Source organism: Capsicum annuum, chromosome 8 (assembly GCF_002878395.1).
Source record: "Capsicum annuum cultivar UCD-10X-F1 chromosome 8, UCD10Xv1.1, whole genome shotgun sequence".
NCBI classification, from domain to species: Eukaryota; Viridiplantae; Streptophyta; class Magnoliopsida; order Solanales; family Solanaceae; genus Capsicum; species Capsicum annuum.
In genome coordinates this window covers 108770322-108780369 of record NC_061118.1, presented here as the reverse complement: position 1 = coordinate 108780369, position 10048 = coordinate 108770322, and positions in this window count along the sequence as shown.

Genomic DNA, 10048 nt, shown 5'->3' with positions numbered 1-10048 from the left:
TTCGACCATCCTTCTCAAGTGAATATCGGTTGGTCCTTGTTTTTGGGCCAACCCGAAGAGGATTGAACCACTTCCTTGCTTCTAGGCCTACCCGAGATAGATTGTCCCCTTGCCTTGAGCGACAACCTCTCTTTAAGCTCCCTTTCAATCTCAAGAGTCGCTTGGAAAATACCTTCAACGGTATCAAATTTGTGAAGTGTCAAATGAGTGGAGATCTCTTTGTTCAACTCACACTTGAACCGGATGATGTCATGACTGATTTGTTCCCCACGATGATCAAGCTTCAACATGAGTTGTTGAAACTCATCAAAATATGCCATCACACTTTTATTTCCTTGACGCAAGTTGTACAATCTAGCAAGCAATTCATAGCGATAACTCTCGGGAAGGTACCATTGCCTAATCAAGTACCTTAATCGAAACCAAGGTGGTGCCTTCCCATCAACTAATTCATCACCAAAACGCTTGACGTACTCCCACCAAGTGTTGGCATAACCCTCAAAATGAGTATGGAATAACAACTTTTCTTTTCTTCTGAGATATCATTAACTTGAAAAACTTTGTCATAAGCTGATTCCCAAGCTAAGTAGGCCTCGGGGTCACTTTACCCTTAAAGATAGGTAAGCTCAATTTGATGGTATTGATGCCTATGTCTCTTTCTTGGTGTCGATTTCTCTTTTCTCCATACCCTCGGTACCTTCTTGGATCAAAACGGCCCCTTCTTAGCTCCTCCTCTCTCACGTAAGCATCATCAAAGGCTGCATATCCATCATACTTCTCTATACCATGTTCCTCAAAGTGAGCCGGTCGGTTTTGGTGATTTGGAATCTAATTTGGAGGCATTGGGATTTGTGCAGGTGCTGGTCTTTGATTTGGTGGAGTTTGGTAAGGTACGTTCAGATTTTTTGAAGGTGATGGACGGCTACATACTTCTTGTGGAATTGGAGGAGTTTGGGAATGGTGTGGTCTATTCGCTTCCTAGTTTGGAGGGAAAGTAGTGGTATGATTTGTGGCATTTAGTGGGGCTAGAGGTGGATTCATTATTTGGTGCAATGTTTCTGGTGAGATAGTTGGGGATGAAGTTCTTTCATGCCCACTTGAAGGAATATGATGAGGAGTGGATGGACGAGAGTTCCTTTGACTCTCCACTTGCTCTAATCTCCCACTTATCATAGTTAAATCTCCCCTCATTGCCCCAACTTCCGTGTTCAACGTCTCTAAACTTCTTGTAATGGCCTCAAGTGTGGCCTTCATAGTGTCTTGTTCAATAGTACCCCTACTTTGGGATGTGCTTCCTTCTATGTCAAGGTGTTACCAGCACAATCAGCAAACAAGTTAGCGTTAAACCTCTCCTCACTCACACTCTCTTGGTTCGCTCACACTTGAGTTCCACAAATGTTGTAGATTGGCTAGTAACCATGAATCCTTAAGATATGAGTAAAGATCTTTTCTGGAGTGGATTCTTATTTGAAACTCAAATAATTCTCGACGGACTAGAGTTAAGAAGTTACAATATATTCAAACGAATAAAAGCGTCCAACTAAACGTGGACACGAACAAGGGAATTCAAAAGATAATTGACAACCTAGTAGGAGTGTACTAACATGTTAATTAGTTCTAGAACCAAGTAATAAAACTAAGAATCAACAATTAGAAACTAGAAAACCTAAATTTGAGCTTATTAATGATGTGAACAGTAGACAATGGATGACGTGAACAGTAGCAAATGGGTGATGTGGCAGCATGCAATTGGTCTTGGTCCCACACAATTTAAGCACCAATTCTGAAATTTAAATATTTACACAATTTGGAAAGGACGACAATTGGTCTTGGAGGGAAAACATAAATCTTGAAATAAGAAAAGTACCTTGTCACACAACACTAGGTTCTTGAAATAAGAAAAAGTACTTGTCCCACAACACAAGGTTCTTGAAAAAAGAAAGGGTATCTTGTCACACAACACTAGGTTCTTGTAATAAGAAAAAGGTATCTTGTCACACAACACTAGGTTCTTGAAATAAGAAAAATTTGCTGAAAATTAGGAGCTTAGTCTAAGAAATGATGGGTTCAAGGCTTCTCACAACATGCTTTACAATTTTTAGCTTCAACTCTTGAATTTATATCACACTTTTTGGTTGTCTAAAGTTGTAAGAAAAGATGAAGAACTTGATGAACACCACAACAACCTTCAAGAACTCAACAACAACTTCTTCAAAAACACAACACAACACCACCAATTTTCAACAACAAGTAACAACAAACAGCCAGCCACAAGGCACCACAACTATGGTCAATACTATAAGCTCAATCTTTAGATCTTGACACCTTTAGTGTTGGTGAGAAATAAACCAAAACTAGAAACACTCTATACAAGCAAAATACTACAAGATCTAGCAAAAAAAAGAAGAAGAAAATCTTGGCCCATACAACAACACATCACAATTTTTGGCCAAGAACACAAAGGTAGCAGATTTGACTATTTCTGAAATTTTCAGATTTCAGTTTTTTTTTTTAATTTTGTAGTTTTTAAGTCTCAAGCCCAAGATTGATCTTGTTAGAACAAAATCAAAGATGGCTTTGATACCAAATGATACACTACTAACTTGGAGCGTATCAAATCGGCCACAAAATCAGTCCAAACCCACTACAATTCATAGAGTTTGAAGATAACAACTCCAATATGTGAGACAACAACAATCACAAAATTTTGAAGGAATACCAACACCAAAATAGTAGCCAGTTCCAAGTTCTTACTTAGACCAAGAGGAACTCATGAACCTCAAGATCTCAAGTTTCTAGCCAAGAAACAACACAAGTGTAATTACACTTGTTGGACAGATTTCAGGTTCTACTCTCAAGAACAAGAGAGAGAGAAATATTCAATGTTACAAGACTTGTTGTTCTGAAATATGAAGAATGAACTAAGTGCTGAGCAATTGAAAGACTTGCTAGAAAAAGGATTCATAAGGCCTAGTGTGTCCCCTTGGAGCACACTAGTGTTATTTGTGTGCAAGAAGGATGGCTCGTTAAGAATGTGTATTGACTATAGACAACTGAACAAGGTGACTATTAAGAACAAATATCCCCTTCCGAGAATTGATGACTTATTTGATCAGTTGCAAGGAGCCAAGTAGTTTTCGAAGATTGATTTAAGGTCTAGTTACCACCAAATGAGGTTCAAAGAGAATGACATACCCAAGATAGCTTTTCAAACATGGTACAGTCATTACGAGTTCCTAGTCATGTCCTTTGGGCTAACTAATGCACCTGCATTTTGTATGGATTTGATGAATAGGGTGTTCAAGCCATTCTTGGATGTGTTTGTGATAGTTTTTATAGGTGATATCCTGGTTTATTTGAGATCAAATGAGGACCATGCCAATTACTTACGACAGGTGCTGCAGATTCTTCGTGATCGTAAGCTATTTGCAAAGTTCTTTAAATGTGAGTTTTGGTTAAAATTGGTGGCATTCTTAGGTCATATTGTATCTGATGAAAAAATAAAGGTTGATACTCAAAAGATAGAAGTCGTGAAGAACTGGCCAAGACCTATAACGCCTATAGAGGTTCGTAGTTTCATTAGGTTGGCAGGTTATTATAGAAGGTTTGTTGAAGGATTTTCTTCAATTTCTGCACCTTTAACAATGCTAACACACAAAGCATCTAAGTTCCAATGGAATGATTCATGTGAAAGAATTTTCCAAGATCTGAAGAATAAGTTGACTTCTACACCCATATTGGTGCTTCCAGAAGGCACAGAGGGGTATGCAGTGTATTGTGATGCCTCAAGAATTGGCTTAGGGTGTGTATTGATGCAGCATGGTAAAGTCATAGCATGTGCCTCGAGATAATTGCGGACACATGAGAAAAATTATCCAACACATGATCTGGAGTTAGCAACGGTTATATTTGCCTTAAAGATATGGCGTCACTACCTGTACGGGATTCATGTTGACATATACACTAACCCCAAGAGTTTGCAGTATATCTTTAATTAGCAAGACCTAAATTTGAGGCAGCAAATATGGCTTGAATTATTAAAAGATTATGACGTTGATATCTTATATCATCCAAGGAAACCAAATATAGTGGCAGATGCATTAAATCGGAAGACTATGGCACCATCTATAGAAAGACAAGGGATGACTAAGGATTTGTACAAACTAGCCAATTTGGGAGTTCGCCTTCTTGAAACTCCAGATGAAAGGCTTATTATTTATAATGCTGCAGAATCTTCCCTAGTAGCTGAAGTAAAAGGGAAGCAATATGTAGATCCAATTTTTTTACAGCTTAAGGAGAATGTACAATGTGGTACGACTAAGGAATTTGAGCTTACTCAAGAAGGAGTACATCAGTGCCAAAATAGATTATGTGTGCCTAATGTAGATGGCTAAGAAAGAGGATTGTGACATAGGTACATCGTTCAAGGTATTTCATCCATCCAGGGTCAACTAAGATGTATCAAGATTTGAAAGAAATATATTGGTGGAGTGACATGAAAAGGAACATTGCAGAATTTATAGCCGAATGTCCAGACTGTCAAAGAGTTAAAGTAGAGCACCGAAAGCCCGGGGGTTATATGCAATGTATAGATCTTCCAATCTGGAAGTGGGATATGATCAACATGGATTTTGTCACTGGTTTACCTCATACATCTCAAAGGTTTGATTCCATATGGGTGATAGTTGGTAGGCTTACAAAATCAGCAAACTTTCTACCGGTTAGGACCATTTACACAGATGAAGAATATGCCAAATTATATATTAAAGAGATAGTTCGGCTATACGGAGTTCCAATCTTTATTACATCAGATCGAGGAGCTCAATTTATGAAAAAATTTTGGAAGTCTTTTCAGAGAAATTTGGAACACAAGTGAACCTAAGTACATCTTTTCACCCTCAAATAGATGGAAAAGCAGAACGTACCATTCAAACACTTGAAGATATGCCACGAGCTTATGTATTGGACTTTAAAGGTAGTTGGGATAATCATTTACCTCTCATCGAGTTTGCCTACAATAGCTATCATTCAAGTATCAAAATTGTACCATATGAAGCATTGTATGGAAAAAAGTGTAGATCACTAATTGGATGGTTTGAAGTGGGTGAAACTGTCTTATTCGGGCCAGATCTTGTTCATCAAGGTATGGAAAATGTTAAAGTGATCCAACAATGACTAGAAATATCCCAAAGCAAACACAAGTCATATGCGGATGTTAGGAGAAGGGGGCTAGAGTTTGCTATAGGTGATTGGGTATTCTTGAAGATATCACCAATGAAGGGGGTTATGAGATTTGGTAAGGAAGGAAAATTAAGTCCACGTTATATAGGCCCATACTAGATTACCCGGAGGTTTGGCCAAGTTGCTTCTGAATTAGAGCTACCCCAAGAGCTCTCAACAGTTCATTCGGTATTTCACGTCTCAATGCTTCAGAAGTGCATTGGAGATCCATCTCATATTACCCCTACTGAAGAGGTACAAATTATAGAAAATCTTACCTATGAAGAAATACCTATTGCTATTCTAGATCAACAGGTTAAGAAGTTGAGGAATAAGGAAATAGCTTCTGTAAAAGTGCTTTGGAGGAATCACCAAGTAGAAGAGATCACGTGGGAAGCTGAAGAAGCAATGAAATCCAAGTACCCCTATTTGTTCAAATACGAAGAAAAAGTCTAAGATGCTGAATTGGAGAAATAACAAGTAAGTGTAAAATATATAGGTAGTATATGGTAATACGGATACTAAACTTAGGCTTAAACTTGTTTTGGTTGGACAGTTATGCTAACATTCGAGGATGAATGTTTCTAAGCGGGGAAGGATGTAGCATCCCGTATCTTGCTTGTACTTATTCTAATTATATGGAACCTAGTATTGTCATATGGTATGGGTAACGGATGAGATTTGTTATTCAAGTATTAATGGTGTAGATGGAATTATAGAGGCTGCCCGTATATTTTAATACGATGCAACCAAGTTAACATCAAAATGACCTTTTAAACATGTGATCGTAAGCGGGTATTTAAATCTAAAGTTTAAAGCGACCAAGTGTGTATAAGTTGTAAGTTAGATTAAGGAGATTAGGAGCTGGAAATGGAAGGAAATATAGAAGTGCTTGCTTGACTAAATTAAGCTAGTAGGTGAGTCACCTACTTGAGCTATATGATCCAAGTTAATGGACAAAGTCCATGAATCAGATTTGGGCCTTTATTAGAATACTATTTTGGGCCAAAATTAAGTAAAAGAAGAAGAAAAATGGGAAAAAGGCCCAATGCTCAAATCTGCCAAGGCCTAAATATAATTGAGCCTAACTATGAAATTAAGCAAGTAGGTGCATCACCTACTTTGACATTTTAAGATGCTTGAACTCCTTAAGTAGGTGCATCACCTGCTTAGGCCAATTTGATTAAATTTGTGGTCCAAAATCAGCTAAGTGGATGGCCAAAAAAATAGAGGCTTTATAAGAAGAAGTTGCTGGCCATTTCTCTCACTATTAAGTCATAAACAAGGGTTACATTTCACAATCTCTCTCTACTTTCTTTTAAGAAGCTAGGAGCAGCCCTATTTTCTTTCCTAGGGTTCTTGGAGAAACCGTAACTTTTGCAGCAAAAGGTAAGTGAAAACACTTTAGTTTTTGTTTAAGTATCTCATTGAAGATTAGGAGAATATGTTAGAAGTGCTTAATTATAAATATATGGCAAAATATAGAACAAGCCATCTGCTCACTTTACTTTGATATTAAAGAACTTCTCTTTTCTTCTTTGGTTTAAAGTGTGAAGGAAAGTTCAAGTTTTTGAAGAGTTCAATTAGAGGAATAAGTTGTAGAATTGAGGTAAGGTGACTGCTCCATTTTGGTTCTCCTTGAATATGAATTTGAAAGAGAGTTATGGAGGTGTTGTTATTGAGAACTCAAGAGATGATGAGTTCAATAATGGGTTGCTATAGTAAAAGTGATTTGGGACTATTCTGTGGACTATTTTGTATGCTCATGTTATGGGCTACCATGTTGATATTAGAGAAGGGTGTGATTAGTTTGTAATGAAATATAGAAGAAAGGTGTGGTGGTACACCATCGAACTAATTATTGCCTGTGTTTACTGCCACATTACTATTTTGGTAAAGTTAAGTAGCCTAAACATGTTGGTTGGTTGCTAATACTAGTTTACCATATATTTTATTGTAGATAAGTAATCTAAAAGGCGGGAAGTCAAGTCTGGTTAGTTTCGGAGTCAAATAACCATGTATGTAAGGCATACTTTATTTCACTCTTTGGCATGAAATCGTACAATTGTTCCATCAAGTAAGTTTCTGAGGTTCTCCTATAACAAAGTGATACATAATGGCAGCACATTACACTCCATGTATCCAATGACCTTGTTCCCACTCTCTAACGCATTATAACACCTCAATACGTGCTTATTATTAAATCTCTGCTAGAAAATTTCAGGAGTTCTCCATTTGTTCAAATAAAGATCCATGTGTTATGTCAGCTCCTAAACACTTTATTTGTGTTCCAATAGCTCCCTACCTCATTGTTGTTGCATTAAGTTTCTATTTACATGTCTCTTATTAGCGTATTACTGGTTCAAGGTACCATAATGTGATGACCACCACAGTAACAATCTCATAGGCTAAATAAACTAAGTAATGCAAATCTATAAAATGACGAGTGGAAGCTCAGGGGCATTTACCTAGCATGGGCCGATCTCGATACCTTTATTTGTGGGTGGCAGCTCAGGGGCATAAACCTAGCATGGGCCGATCCCAAACTTTATATATAGGTGGCAGCTCAGGCACATAAGCTTAGCATGGGCCGATCCAAATTTATCTATTTACCACTGATCAGCTGGTCATTTGCATTATATGGCTTACAAAGATTATGAAGTAAGAAGGTAAAACGAAGAAAAGAATGTAATGTACATTGTCCTACAAGTATTATAAAGGTGGTCTACTAGTACTACTTATACACTTGTATCAGATTTCTATTGAGCTTTTGTATCAAGTGTGTTGTTACCTTCTACCTTACATATTCAGTATATATTTTTGTACTGACGTCCCTCATGGGGGACCTGCATTTCATGCTGCAGGCACAAGCACTTCAGCTCATACAACTCACTAGTAGGAGTGCAGGCTTTTTAGGGACTATTGGTGAGCTCCAGGTTGATCGGGGCTTTCCGAGTCTATTCCATATATTTTGGTATTGTACAGTAAGTCAAGAGTAGGTCGGGGGTTTGTCCCAACCCAACTAAGTCTATGTATCTTTTAGAGGCTTTGTAGACTAATGTAAAGTTATGGTAGTGTTTTGTCTTTAGATGTGGTGGCCCCAACGGCCAAGTATTGTATATATCAGTTTGTGTTTGCATATGTAATTATTCTCATCGATACATAATATTATGTTGTTAGAACATTTGGTTGTCACAGTTATATGCATGGGAAGTACAAGGTTATGAATTAGTTCTCTCGGGCCTTTACGGCTACGGGTGCCTATCCGCCCAACAAGTTTTGAGGCGTGACAATAATGTTAATGATGTGACTCAAATAAAGGACATTTTTCTATTTTATGATGATGCAAACACTATATCATATGTAAAGACTCAGCCCCCGAGTTATTTAGCATCAGTTCTATTTGAGGGGTTATATAGAAGGGGGGAAATAGGTTGATTTCTTTGCTCATAATAAACACATTGAGAGGCTTGTAATGGAGCCCTTTATTGATATTAAGACATTAGTTGTTGAAGACAAAACTATAATTCTCCTAATACTACTGCAACTCCCACTACTGACACAACTCCCATAATTCTATGTCTATTGATTTCTACTGTCACGGTCATATTTTCCAAGGAGTAAATGTAAAGAACCTGGAAAAGAAAACTACTCACATAGAAAAGTAGTTGGGAAAACTGATGTAGCAACTTAACCCATTGGTTATGTCTGTAATTGAGGAATTAAAGGCTAACTATAGGTAAGAACTTACCCAGTCAATAGGATTTTAATACCAACATAGATAACTATTAAGAGAGGATAGATATGAGGTTGACAGTGCTGCCAATCCTTGACATGGAGAAATTTTTTGATGAGCTTCCTGATACAACATTGTCTATATTACACGCCTTAATTATTTAGAACCCCATTATTAAGGACCTAGAGGAGCCACCATAGCTATTTGATCTATTTGCATATGATGAGCCCCCTTAATATAAGGGGAAGAGAAAGAGGACTGAGGATGGAAGTATAAGAGTTACCTAGAGAGGGAATTCAAGAGAACAGAGAGACAACTCTAAAATACCTAATGGAATCTCCCAAGAGGATGATAGAAAATGAGAGGAGCTTGGTCTATCCTGAGTTAAAGGGGTATCTACTAGTAAGTAAATGGTTTTAGTTCCTTTTTTTCCCTCCCCTTATCAATAGTAGTCTTACTTTTAGCACCTGGGGATTTTTTATCATATTTTTAGCTCTCATATACTACAGTTTTTTCTTTAAAATTAGGCAACTTTTTTTTATCTTCAACCATATTAGTAGCAACCACTTCAACATCTATAACAACCAACTTAGGCTTCTCATTTTCCTACGTTTTCTTTTTGTGGTTGTCATCCAATGATTGTCATTTCATGGATTTAGCATATTATCATTATATAAAGTATCATTATTTCCTTAATCAGTTGATATTTCTTGGGTGATGTGGATACTGGTCTCTATCATCTTCTACTCATTTCATTCTTACAGTGTGATCTATATATTTTATTTTATCTTTTATTGTATTAGAAGCTTATGTACAGTTCTAGACTAGGTCCTCATAAACTATGTCTTTTATTCTATGTATTTCAAAATAGGTTTACTATTTCTTATATTTTGAGATCTTTACTAAAAAGGTTTTTAAATCTTTTGCATCTGTTTTGAATTGGTGTTAAGAGTTCTCCTGTCTAGGAGGATTAAAGTTGGTGCACACACTTATCCGGTTAGTTGGATCGGGACATAGTATCTTCTTAGTTAGATTTTATTTTAGTCTAGTTACTTAAATTTCCTTATTTTTTATTTGTATAAAAATAAATTA